Source organism: Cebidichthys violaceus, unplaced genomic scaffold (genome assembly GCF_023349555.1).
Source record: "Cebidichthys violaceus isolate CVI_PGR_0920_01 unplaced genomic scaffold, fCebVio1.0.p SCAF_6, whole genome shotgun sequence".
Lineage (NCBI taxonomy): Eukaryota > Metazoa > Chordata > Actinopteri > Perciformes > Stichaeidae > Cebidichthys > Cebidichthys violaceus.
The window spans coordinates 16,286,674-16,301,223 of NW_027176816.1; the positions used below are offsets into that span (position 1 = coordinate 16,286,674).

Below are 14,550 nucleotides of genomic sequence, written 5' to 3' on the forward strand. Positions count from 1 at the left end.
AAACTCTACAACATAATAACCTTTAAGTGCATTTTCTACTTTACTATGTCCAGCTAAGACAGTTAACACAGTAGAACTAAAAATGTTTGCAGGGGAAAAAACAACAAACACCATTAAATCCATTTATAAAAATAACAATCATATACATTTGTCATTACCTTGTAACTCCCATTTGTGCTACATTGTGCAACAATAAAAAGTATTATATCTGTATCTATTATATCTTTGTTTAAATACCAAATTGTGCAGTAAGATTCAATATTGGAATTTTTTATTTACCACATCTTCTATTCCATCAGGTGTTCAAATAATATTTTTAAAGAGATTCACAGATTTTCAACCTTATGTGTGAAAAATGTCTGCAGTTGGAGATATAATCTGTGCCCATGTGGTAGTATACATGTCAAATGATGTTGCTGATGCTGAAAGAACGACACAACAGTTGAAAAGCAATGACACTTTTATAACCATTGCTAAATTCCAAAACATAACCCGTAGGAAAATACAAAAAACATAAGCAAATTTGTCAGTTACAACTTTTTGAAGTTCGAGTACATCGGTTTCTTCTGTTTTCAAATCTGACACCAAGAACTTTTTCGACAGGTTCAACAGTTCTTTTCAAAATACAAGTTTCGTTTTGATTCAGAATTTAGTGACTTAAAAGGGTTTTCAATCTTTTCAAAAGTTTGTTCAATTTTAGATTTTACACTGGTATCCTGAGAAGATAAGCATTTCAAAGCTGCATCTTTAGCTTGACTCTGTACTTCCAGTACTACTTCTTCCATGTTTGATACTAAACTATCTAAAGTAGACTGGCCTACACCAGCAACCTGAAGCTGTGCAATAGCAGATGCACACATATCACGAATACTCTTGTTGGATACTTGCGGGACTTGAGAGCTACAGGCTGCTGCTTCAAAATCTTGTGACTGAGAATTATCTGCAACAACATCCCTGTCTACAATATCATCAGCTTCGACTTCATGCTCAATTTCCTTAGCATGTTTGGTGTTTAAATGTTTCCTGAAGCCCGAAAAGGTACCAAAAACATGGCAACATCCTGCCTGAGCACATTTCAGGCGAAGCAATTTACCAGGGCAGAAACCATGAATCAATCGCATATGCCTCACAAGCATGTTGGTACTCACAAAATGAGTTTGGCAAACAAAACAAATCACCCCCATCATATGATATAAGATTGGGTGAAATGAGAAACTCACTCACAATATCCAAAAAAACAGTACAAATGCGTTTATAGATAAGCCTACTGAGTTATTGCCCACCCTGTGTGTCAATGTATGTATTAACTACTGTAGAAGTCTAGCCCGAATCTCTGCAACACATAAACTCTCCTGGACCATGCCGATATCGATGTTGTACACAGTTGCCTGTACGAAGGTGTACATATTTTGGAGCAGCTGACTGTACATGGTACCAAATACAAAGTGCGCCTTAAATAGTTCATCAAAAGCACCAAGAGAACTAGTTGACTTGCATGGTATGACCTGCTTGTCCATAACAATGAAGAATTCATGGATGGTGCACCTCTTCATCCCAACAGCAAGTAGATAGGGCTGAGTGGTGCTGTTGATGGTATCAACATGTTCCTGGATGCTTGTTCCACTCTGAGAGTAAAAGGATGTGCAAAAGTTAAACATTGAAAAGCACAGATAATTCATTATATTTTCATTATGGTGAAATTAATAATTTCACCATAAAAACCTTAGTTGTTAGTTCCATGGTTGTCTGCACAACTTAATATCAAGCAAGACTTCCTGGATTCTGCTGTCATTATATGCACCCTATTTGTTTCAAAACGGAAAAAAACAACCCCTTTGACATCGCTATAATAAATCCCTACAATACAAACCTTCTTGAACACAACAAGATGCTTTTCAGCCTGGGTTGCGGACACCTTGCCCGGTCTTTTCCGACCTTGGGCTGAGGGAGGAATCAGGTGGAGGTGGAGGATAATGGAAGAAATATCACTGTCCCACCCTATACACAGAAACAAGAAAGCTAAATGTTATATAATGGTACTATAATCTTACAATTTAAAAACACCATTTCTTTAAAGCTACAGCTGAACCAACAAAAATTGACACAGGAAAAAGTCAATGACCTTGGCAGCTACATCTTCTCCAAAAGGAATTATTATCTATAACACAAAATACTTTTGTATTTGGGTTTTTATAATCCCAATCAGCATTTGTCCAATTGCAAATTTAAAGTAACTGGACTGTGTGGAGCCCCTATGGCACGCAGGCATAAATAATTTTGACGTGTGTAAACAAAGACCTAATTTATAGAAATTGTTACCTACCATCACTGAACCGTAGCACAGAATGGGGAAATCTGAAAAACAAAGTAGAGACAATCCGTGTTATTAAAAGGAATAAAAGTAAAATAATATTTAACTTATATCCAGGAATGATAGAATTTAACAAAATACACAAAAAGACAGTAAGATGAGAGTGGCCAAATCAGTGTCTTGTCTTTCTGAAAATATCAGATCAGATGACTCAATTAGGCTCATTAGGAGATAAGGCTCTGATGTTTCATCATTATTTGTTGATTTAACAAAAGGTGAAACATTCCATCAGCCATGTCCACATGAAATATAGTATTTTGTCCTTTTTTTCTCTGTGCATATTTTGGTATCTACTTTTCTCTCTCTTCATCAGGCTACATGAATATGACACCGTTTAAACGCCATTAGCTTGCATATTTACATTAGACAGATAGCAGAAGTAGTAGTAGTAGTTGTTTTGAAGTATGATTGTGTGTATACTATGAAATGTACTGCTGTCATCACGCTTCCATCCTGACTTCAGCACACTGCACTGAGTTCTGTTAATTCATCTGTAAATATTACCTGCTAGCTGGTGCTATCTGAAAGCCATACTCACGCAGTAGCTCCAAACAGTATTCTACTCTCTTAAAATTCACTTCCCCTGGTTAACGTAACTGTCTCTCTGCTGTGCACTGATTTACCCACGTGTGCGCGTTCTAATTGGTCACGGAGTTTCAGTTCTAGCACAGGTAGCATGGAGAGGTTGCAGCATGATACTAAAATGCACTGCAACGTCAGAGGGTGCTGCTGTAAGTGCGTTAACGTCGGTGCTTCAGTTATCAATATTACAGGCTTTAATTATTTAGCTTTAATAGCGAGTTTCGGAAACCCTACCAATCAAAACCCCGGGAGGAGTTTTTCAATAACAACAACAGTAAAGTCACGTTGTCTTTACCTTATGAGATGACAGGGTCATGTTAACACTGACGATCTTTTGCTAAACACACATTAGAAAGGACTGACAGAAATTAAACAGCAATGTAACACTCACGTTACTTTGAAAAGTGTTTATTCAGTTTAACTAGCCAAAAAAGAAGCGGTTATATGCAGTAAATAATTAATACGAAACTAATTTGGAAAGTTAATCCTAGGAGTGTCCGAAGGTTTGTCCTAGATAATGTCACTAATGATAGCTAGTTGAACACATGCAGTCTTTGCTATTTTATTGTCATCTATGGTCATTAAAAATGATAAAACACCGTCATTCCTTCACATTGACCTCGCTTCCCCACATTGTCGAGTTTAACGTTAGCTCGTTAGCCTTACTTGGTCATTGATGTTGCTTACACATTTAGGCTAACGTTAGCTTTCAACTCGGTCACGTTAGCCCTCTGCAAATCGGTATTTCAAGAGTTCACGTCTATGTAAGTTGAATAACAATATAATCTTAGTCTAAAATACTGTGTCTGCTGAAATGTTAAAATTTGGTATAAGTGATTTAAAACAACATACTGAAGTCTTTTTGGTGAAACTCATGGTCCGGTTGAAAATGAGAAGGAGGTGGGGTGGGGTTTTCCAAAGTACAGAGTTATTTCCAGAGTACAGAGTTCTTTCCAAGTTCTTTCCAGAATACACTACGTCTTGTAGCAGTGAACAATTACATCAACACTGGGGGGCGTTTTACTCTTGCTTTTGTTGTAATAACTCTGAAAGAGTAAATTTATTTTAACACTGTATATTTAACACTAACATTTTTAACTCTAATTATTTTCACCAACACTGGCGGCTATATTGGTAGTAATTACTCTTGCTGTTGTAGGAATAACTCTGATAGAGTTAATATACTTTGACACTGGAGAATTTACTGTGTACCATATAACTGAAGATAGACTCACCCTGTAAACACACACACACACACACACACACACACACACCTGTGTACACACAGGTACACATTCACCATGCAGCTCAGTAATTGGCACTTTCTTCCCCTTTTTTCCTCTCTCCTCTTCTGTCTTATTATCCCACACTGTCCCTCTCATCTCAGCCTGTTGGGTCTCTCTCCTCCTCCGTCTTGCTGGGGTTTGAAATATTTATCCTACCTCTCCACTTGTTTGAAGTCCCAGGTTTATTCATCGCTTTGGGTGGCCCGGGCTGCGCTGCCAATTCTGGATGCTCTCAGGCTTGACTATATAGAGAGGACACTATTATTCTCAGTCACATTAATATGCACCTACATCAGTGCTTTTTACTGTTCAGCATGCAATGCAACAGGACCGACATTTGTATTTTGTACGGTTGGGTGGTAGCATTGCATTTATCAGCAAGGTGGTAACTATTCCTCAAATTCCTTTTCTGGTTTTCCATCAGCCAAAAGCTGTCTGGTACCTGCCACAGTTTTTAACCCGTTTTAAATACCCAAGCTACCTTCAATAGCGGCCAAAACATTTTTTTTATCCCCCTCAAGCACAATTTTTAACCCGAAATGGTAGCTTGTAAACAGTTGTTGGTGGCACCCTATCCTGATGATAGAAGTTATTTATTCATAAAGCAGCAATTACTTCAATACAAAGACAAATACAGTGTTTTGATATACTTTGGGGTGGTGTTGTTTTTTATGGCTTGCTTGATAGCAAACAGTTGCCTGAAGACACAAAGATTATATCCGACTCAGTGCCAATGCAGTAAGTCTCTATATGTATAGCGAGGAAGAAAATAACCTACAGTAACCTGAGAAAATTATACCATTCGGCTTTTTATCAATTAAAATATATGTATATTTCTTTCCCCCTGAGATTGGCAGCACTGGCAACGATTTAGTATTTTAATGTTAATATGGAACAATAATGAACCATTACAGCTTCTCTAATCAATATTTTAAGATGGAACAAATGACTACATGTGTGAGAGGTGTTGCTCGTAGGAATGAAGCCACAGATGTTCAACCAACTCTGCAGCTCCCCTCAGCTCTACAGACGTCAGACTTTAGCATCTTTTAGCTCATTGTTTTGGATTTGCAATCTCACTGCTCTTTTCAGCAGCCAGCGGTGACAGGCAGCTATTTTCAGTGAAAAAATTAACCTAAAGGCAGACCGCTAAACGTTTGCAACTAGCTGGTGAACATAGTGGAGCAAGCTAAAGAGACAGTTATTTTCCTTTGCAGTGGTGGCGACCAAAAGCAGAGCTAAAAGGAGATTGAGTATTTGACTTACATTCATCAGATGGCCAGAAACATGACTTCAAATGAGTGATAATGTTGCTCCGAGTCTGCTGGACGTTTGCTAACACATTAGCCAAACTTTATGAGGTGATAACATCATTGTCGTGTTGCACTAGTTTCCCGTGCCCTCAAGTGGACAAAAACAAAAATCAGTTAATGTAGCTTTGATGGGGACATATGAAAAACTCAATTTGTCAGTGCTTGCACACATACATTTAGGTAGGCGGCCTAGATCAGAAAACATGTGATTGAACAAGTCTTTCAAGTAAAAGGCAGTAAATGACATGATACAATGTGATCATCACATTTATTTATCATGTGTATGTAAACCTGCATACAACAAGACGCCCAACAGGCTAACAATTCATGGAACAAATCAAGCTAATACAAGAACAAATTTAAAGTCTCAAATCAGGCTTACTAACACAAAAATAACTAATAATTAGATTTTACTACAGGAAAAAAAGGAGGGACTCTCAAAGAAAGTGAAAAAAAAATGAAAATTTGGTAAATAAATATGTGGTAGTAAAATATATAAATTCAAAATAATAAGTTTCAAATTAAATAAACTAAATAGAATTTAAATGCAGTGCAAATGAAAGTGTAGCCTTATAATCTACGAATTATATGCTTCAGCAGTCTTCATTTTTGCAGAACCAGAAGTTGTTCTTCATATCTGTGACAAATGAACAATAACAACAGTCACAACAGTCCACACACTGGGCTCTCGGCTCTGCCTCATTACTTCCGTTCACAAAGCCGAACTTAATGAAGTCACGATTGTAAATTTAGACTTTTGGGGGGGGTTGGCACCACTTTCGTCTTCATTTTTGCATTTGCATTTGCAATCGCATTGTTATGCACAAAATTCAATAATGAATTAAAAAGTAGTGTATTGCGCACTTTTATTCTAAAAGTACTGTTATATGAACAAAAGTGCAATACAATTTGGTTTGCAAACACTTAAACAAGGTGCTTTTTAACAGCAGTATTCCCTTTAGCAGTTAAAATACAGTTATAATGATTCTGATAATAGATATTCAGCCGGTGTTCACAACTTTATTTTCATGTGTAATAGATGTAGTTTGAAATATACACCTTGAAAACTGTAAACCTATCTACTTCTTTATTTATGTTTGTTAAATTCTCAGTAGTGATAACTAAATAATATGCTTATTATACATATTCCAAACAAAACAACTTTAAAACATCTAAAAAAATAATGAATCATTTCTATTTTTGCTTTTTTGGCCAGACACATATGCAACGCTGATTAGCGTGTAATATGTGTGGTATTTGTTATAAATGTACGTTGGTACATAAAGGGTGATAAGAAGCTGTACAGGGATTTAGGACCCAGGGGAATGTAGGTGAAGGATTGGAACCTGGAGGGAGTCTGTACCGTGGTAGTAACGTGTGGAAGTTATGCTAATAAAGACTTGCAGTTAAGAGCAGTTTGTTCTCACGTGCTTCTATGTTTATATAAAAACACAACAATATGTGTTTTGATATTGTCACATTTGATCCTGTAACGAGACGTGTCACCCGGGGGGGGGGGGGGGTGGGGGGCAGGAAGTGACGCCACACAAACAGCTGTTCACCGCTCGCTGCCCGGTTCTTGTGTAATAGTCGGCGTTAATTAATGAATGCGTTAATAACGCGTTAACTTGCCCGGCCCTATTTTAAATACTTCTCCATAACTTTTGCTACAGGCTAGCGGCTAGCTGAGTGTCTTCTTCTGCTTATTGGAGTTTGAACAACTGACTGACGCATTACCGCCACCAAGTGGTGGGAAGCTATATTGTAACTGAGCATCTCATGGATTACAGTAATATCTCTGGTGTCTTGAATCGATAACCTATGCGGTCCCGCGGCCCTCGCGGCCCACAGGTGCAAAACTGAGCGTTTTTTGCGGCCCACTAGGTGGCGCTCACGGCCCACAATTGGGCCGTGGCCCGATGGTTAAGAATCACTGCATTAGAATATACCACCCTCCCCCATCTGAGTATCTCCACCCACGGCTTGAGAACTACCATGCAAAGGTGCACCATACTTTTCTCACAAGCTAATCAGAGCAGACTGGGTTTTTTGGGGAGGGGGGCTTAAAGAGACAGGCACTAAAACAGAGGGTGAACACAGGTATACAGACAAATATTGTATATATATTTTTTACAGTAAAGCATGTTCTAGTAGAAATTCTAAATAAAAGTATGGACCCTAAAAAAAGCGTGGTGTGTTCCCTTTAAATTTGCTTTTATGTTGAGTTGGCCTTCACATTTCACAAGTTAATTCAGAAGACAGAAAGGGACCAAAAAGAGCCAGAAGGAGGGAAGAAGTACGAAAATAATAGTTCCTTTTAGGTGAGGTGTTCAAAGGTGAAATTTTGCACCATTGTTATTAAGAGTGCACTTGCGTGTGTGTGTGTCTCCTGGGCTACCCTACAGTGTGTATCTAAACATGGGCATGGGTCCAGCGCACATACTAGAGTAGCCACGCAGCGGCCAATGCTCCACCCTCCCATCAAAAGCTCCGCTTCCGTCTCCCACACCTTAGACCATGTCTGAGTCCAATGGCCGAAGTTTAGTGACACGTGCACACACCAGCTCACGCACATGCTCCGTATCTGCAAGCGCGCACAGTGGTAAGCATGAGGGTGATGGAATAGTGAGTGCACACACTCTGACTCGTGCACACGCATGCAGGCCGCGATCTGGAGATCAGCTAGATGACTGGCTATCCGGTTGCCATAGTAACTCTTCGCACCCTTATTTGATGAGGTCAGCCAGAGATGGAGTTGGCTCACGTCGGTGCTGGGATGGTCGGCCATTTGTGTCAGCTGATTTGTGGGCTGTGGTGTTAGCTGTACTTGTGCAGTAATGGGCTAAATGCAAGGTGTCAGTATATATACCTAGACAGGATATATAGTATGTTATAACAGAAACAAAGCCCCTTGAGAGGCACTGTGTATTCATATAAGCTATATGATGGACGCTCCTGCAAAAGCCACCTGCCTTTCCTCTGAGCTGTGTGTCTAATAGGAGCAGTGCATATCTTTCTTTTTTTTTTCACATGCTCACACAAGCCCTGTGCACCACCGCCTCTGTAGACCACAGTCAAAGATTTCCAGAGTGCACCTGTCAAAGCCGCACGGGCCTCGCTGAGCGGGGCCAGATTTACTCCATCAACCATTTACAGCCATTACAACGCCTCCCCTCACAGAAATGCAAACGGCTCGCCAGATTCATGGGCGGCCGTTAATTTCGCGAGGTGTCCGGTCTCGCGCTGCCCCGCCGCTCTCGCCTCCCCCTAGTGCCTGACATGGAGAGGACTGCATAAACATTTATGCAGTAGTATTTTTTAAAGGCCCTCAGCAGTGTCTTGTAAATCTGCCCGCTGCTTTGATGTCTTATCTGTGTGTGTGTGTGTGTGTGTGTGTGTGTGTGTGTGTGTGTGTGTGTCTAACTATTGTTTACACTGCAAAAACACAAAATCTTACCGGGTATATTTGTCTCATTACTAGTCAAAATATCTCGTAACACTTAATATAAGACAAACACCTATCAAGTAATTTCAGTGAGATACAGAGACTTGTTTTTCTTGAATATCTTGTTGTTGTTGTTTTTTATCTCGAAAAGCCTAAGTGCTAAATATTATTTCAAGAAACTTACCAGGCAAATTTTCACTTGTTCCACTGGCAGATTTTTGAAGTGGCTCTTGCTGCTCATCATCAATCTAATCACTTTAGAATTTTATAAAATTCCATTTCTATCTCCAATATAAACAAATATGGCTATAAAAAAGCATGATCAGAAAAAGAGTTTGACAAAAATAAATATACAATCTTGGTCTTGTGAGAAAAAACATGTAAATAATAATACATTACAAATAAGCAGGTTCTAATTTTAAATTAAAACAAATATTTCTTAGGAATTTTGGAGATACATGGTTTTCACAGAGCAAACTAAATGCAGGTTGAATCATAGTTAGGCAGCCGATGTGTCCATCAACTGTAATGCATCCTGTTGGAGTGGCCTTGAGCAAAACACTGAACGTCCTACCTGCTGACAGTTATTCAAGCTGCTGCCCTTCATGTCCCTCTGGACCGACTGTGATTCAGGATTAGGCCTACAGAATAAGAACAAGCCAGCAATTGTGGCGATGTACTAACTGAACATTTTATTGAGACACATTGCCCCTTTGGGGGATGTTTCCCCTGAAAACCACAGATAATTACAGTATTGCTTTTATAGTCCATTTCCTTTTGGATGGGAATAAATGAGTCAATACATTGCAATAAAAGTAGTGAAACCAAACCAAACAAATCCAAAACATTATTCCCTAATATTACCAAAGCAACTGTGACAATGTATGTCTGATTGGTGCCCCACAGGCCTATCGCCTCCTCAACAGATTTCTTAAACGCTGTTTACGTAACGGAGAGAGAGAGAGAGAGAGAGAGAGAGAGACTCCAGTGATTTACTGGCCTGTGAGTGTTTTAGTGATGGCTGGTGCAGGTCAAGGTAATGATCATAAATAAGAGGTGCAGGAAAGGAGAGGAGAAGGAGAGGGGGGGGGGGAGAACAAGTGAGAGAAGAGGGCGAATGAACATCATAACAAGTGAGAGCTGGTGGATGAACATCATAACAAGTCTAAGGACGGGTTCAAATTCCTACGGCTCACGGGCGTCGTAACTTAAAGCGCCGTGTGTCGACCCATAAAGAGAGCCGTGAAAGTGGTCAGTGGGTTCGATGGCAACTTGGAAATTGTTCACATCTGCAAACACTTATATAGCACCATCTATTAGTGATCTTTTTATGGAATATCTGTGGAAACATACATAATTACTGAATCTCAAGTGCCCATTTTAAGAAAATGATGGAGATGAGTTTGCCGTTTTGAGAGCATAAATGGCAAATGGAACCACAGCAAATCAATTAATTAATAGTTAATATTTGAACATAGGCATATTTCCTTGGTGGCAATCTGAATCGCCATAAGAGCCCGGCGTCCTCAACCCAACATACTGTTGGAGGGCCCACTCTCCCTACGCCCTATTACATTTTACAAAAACAACATATCCCTCAAATTAAATGCGCTGGTTAAAGCGTATAGTGCTGAGGGGGAATAACTGCAGGGTTGAGTGATAAGTATCTGTGGATTATTCACGAGTGACACCTTTTGCAAACAAGTGGTCATGTGGTCCATTTTTTATATTGAAACATTGATTATAGCAACTTTTCATGACATGCTGCCTCCTAAAACTTTTGGAAACCATGTTTGGACAGCACTACAGACGTTTCCCTTTGAAGTAACTCCATCAGTGTTGGTCCAAATGTTCATCAAAGGGGATATTTCACAATTTCCATTGTTAATAAATAAGAAATAAGAGTATATAGCCATGCTAGCAGATGTGTGAGGCTGTAAGTACAGCAGCTAGCATGTTAGCATGCTAACATTTGTTAATTAGTACTAAACTGTACAACAAATGCTGATGGGAATATCATTATATTCTTACTATTTGGTGAAAACCCAAAGTCATTGATAGCCATCTTCTGGGAACCTTCTGGGGAATATCTGTATCAATCCATTGTACAGGTGGAGAAACATTTCACTCAAAACACAAAAAGGTCCACCTCATGGCGGCGCTAGTGGAAAAGGCCAGGTGATCATCATCTCTCATTCGGAGAGATCATCTGGGGAATATGATTTTCTGTACAAAATGTCATGGAAATATATTGGATTGGTTGACATGGTAGTTCAATGCTTAGTACTAGTGTCTCCCAATTTCAAGAGTGTAGGTTTGAAAACCTGGCTAAGAAAGGCTCTATACAGGTGTTACCTATGTGAATATATAAACAAGAATGACACTCATCTTATTTTAATAATTTTATCTTGTTGTGAAACTTTTGTTAGCTAGATAACCTAATTTATTTTCTTAAAAAAAAACTAAAAAAAACCTTACTGCTTGTTTTAAGCAAAAGAAAACTACTAGTATTTTTGCTTGAATGTGCATGTAAAGTGTGTTAAATGTATCTGTAACAGTAAAGACCAAGTTATTCCAGGAACAGATTAGACTGAATGTATGAACCCAGACAACCCAGCAAACACTGTTACACACTCTCACACCCACATTCACGCTCTCAGACTTAGCCAAAGCTCTTGAGACAGACTCACCCTGTAAAATACACACATATTCTGATAGGATTGTGTAGTTGCAGCTTTCTGTTTGTTCATGTTACTCATGTTCCTCTTGGATTGGCTGTGCTGAACAGAGGACCAGCTCTACTGAACTGAGCTGCCCTGCACTTTCCCGCTATCAGTTTATGACTGCACAACCGAAAACTGGATGGAAAATAAACATTACACTCTCCATTTACTTGGAAGCTGAACTGTGTACAAGCAGTACCACAATAAACTGTGAGGTGTCCATAAAATTCTAAAGGGGAATAATTTATAGTGGAATATATTTTTTTGGAACGTTGGGCATAACGTTCATACAATTATTTCTGCTTTTTCCTGAATTTCATCAGACTTTAAATGTGTTCAGCTTGAGCAGTGAGAGCAAAGCTGGAAGTGAGGAGTCTCTGCAGAAGGGGGAAAAAGGACAGCGATAAATTGCAGGCTTGACCTTTCACCCCTGGATCACCCTGTACACACTCCACTCAATGGTCGCATGCTTCCCAAACCACCCTAATTGCTTCAACCTTCTGTGAAGAGTCATTCATTACGACCACTGCTTTAGTGGCGTTTGGGAAAGCTATGGGTCGTCATAGACTGAGCAACCTCAAAAATATTCTGCTTTCTCCAGACCCATGTTGAGCCTCCTTCTGCTGCGAGGTTCAACTGGGCCCTCTTGTGGATGAAAATAAAAATGTTACTTTTAGGTGAGGTATTCAATTCAAGCCAACTTTATTGGCATAATGGAAGAGAAGTTCAGAATTTTGACTTAAACTAGAATATTTTACTAAATTACACCAACCTTAGGTTCCCTTTGTTGGCAACCTTTCCACATTAGATAAGACTTTAGGGTACCACTAATGACTTGTAAAGTTATAAGTGGGCATAACCCTTCATGTCTGTCTGCCTCCCTTCTGTTATCTGCGTCAGTGCTATTGTTTGAAATAAAAAGAAGTCAGCAGGTTGCTTTGTGAAGGTTTTGCATCTTCTTGAAATTGTTTTGCACACGTTGTGTTCATTTTGCGTGTATTTGTAGTCATTGTGGGTCTCTTTGTGATCATTTAGTGTCTCTTTGTGGTCATGTTGCTTGTCTCTGTGATTGTTTTGTGTCTCTTTGTAGTCTGTTTGCATCTATTTGTGGTCATGTGGCCTTTCATATCTCTTTGCCGTTGTTTAGAACGCTTTTGTGTCATGTTGTACTCATTTTGCATCTCTTTTAAGTCTTTGTGCTTCTCTTTGTTGTTGTTTTGTGTATCTTTGTAGTAATTTCTGATCTCTTTGTAGCCAATGTGTGTCTCTTTGTGGTTGTTTTGTGTCTCTTTGTAGTTATTTTGCATCTCCTTGTAGTTGCTGTGTCTCTCCTTGTATTTGTTTTCTGTCTCTTTGTAGTAATTTTTAGTCACTTTGTGGTCGTTTTGTGTTTCTTGGTGGTTGCTTTGTGACTCTTTGTAGTCATTTTACATCTCTTTGTGATCATTGTATGTCTCTTTTTGTTTGTTTTGTGTCTCGTGGCCATTTCCGATAACTTTGTGGTTGCTTTGCTTCTTGTTGTGGTAGTTTTGTGTCTCTTGATAGTCGTTTAATTGACTGTCCAACAAGAGTTGTCATCAATTCAGACAGAAGTTTGGGCCAAGTCCCTCTCTGACCCGTTGGACTCTGTGCCCAGTAGGGCCATTCAGTAATTGATCCAATGTCTCAATGTATCTTTTAAGCCATTGTAGTTAAAGTACATGTCTGTCCTGCCAATGAGTATATTGTTGAAACTGTCCATGCAACATCTGTCCAAACTGTCCAAAAAACATCAATGCAGCCCATATGTGTCCATGCTGTGTACAAGTCTCCCTTCTCCCTCTTCCGCCTCTCTTTTCCTGTACCCCTCCTGTGTTCTCTCTTTTCTGTACCATTGGCTACTTGGACCTCTCCCTCTCCATTTGGCTTCCCTCCAGAAGTCTTTGTAATTAAATCCATCCTCCTTATCTCTTGTCTCTTCTTCCTCTGTGAGACTGGTGTGCTTAAGGGATGTGTGTGTAATCTGTTTGGCAATAACTAGAAGTGTCTTGAACTCTATCCCTATTATTCATATAAGTCTTTATTGCCACTCTGAATTTCCATTTTGTAATTCTACATTCTGTTATCATTACGTCTATTGCATGTCTTTCCGTCCTAGAGGGACTCCTTCTCTGCCTCTGTCTTTTTCCGTGAGTATCAGTGAACGCTGACAATGTAAACATATAATCATATCTTCATACTTTCCATCCTCTCATAGATATGTATGATACCTGTGACTACAGGGAGTGGCAATTTAAATGAGAGTAAGACGATGACGAGGGAGATGCCGCCTGTGCCCCGTCCAGCCGGTTGTGAGGAATCTGGTTCAGGAATCAGGAAATGGCATTTTTCTAATCAAGCATGGATCAAGTCAAGCTTCATAGACACCATAGTACACCATTTCTATTGCCTGTTGTTGTCCTGTCAAATTTGCATACCAACCATAGACACCATGTCCAATACACCCTGTCGCTGCTTTTTGGCCCGTTTCACACACACAGTTGCCTCTGTCAGGACTAAAAATATGTTTTTTATTAAATTGGAACAATTTACAATAAAATTGTTATCACACTCCCATTGTGTGATCACAACCTCTGAGTTGTTAAGTGGGAGGGTTAAAGTTCGGGACATAGTCTTTTGTACTAGTTATTAAAATTCCACGCTCCAAGGGTTATTTTATGTGATGGTTTTCAGCCTTTATATTACCAGTCCTAGCCAAGACCGCAGCATAAAAGTTTCACATAAAAGCACAAACAACAGACTTAAAACAACGAAAAGGAATTTTCACATAAATCAATATGTGATTTATGCG

The 14,550-nt window shown here is 39.3% G+C and overlaps 1 long non-coding RNA gene across 1 annotated transcript; it reads right to left on the minus strand.

The window, feature by feature from the left end:
- Positions 1-503: 503 nt before the first annotated feature.
- LOC137889610 (uncharacterized) lies at positions 504-2,354 on the minus strand. Its single transcript, XR_011105231.1, has 3 exons — positions 2,324-2,354; positions 1,871-1,998; positions 504-1,625 (listed from the first exon to the last, which is right to left on the minus strand). It is a non-coding gene; the product is annotated as an uncharacterized lncRNA (long non-coding RNA).
- Positions 2,355-14,550: the final 12,196 nt, after the last annotated feature.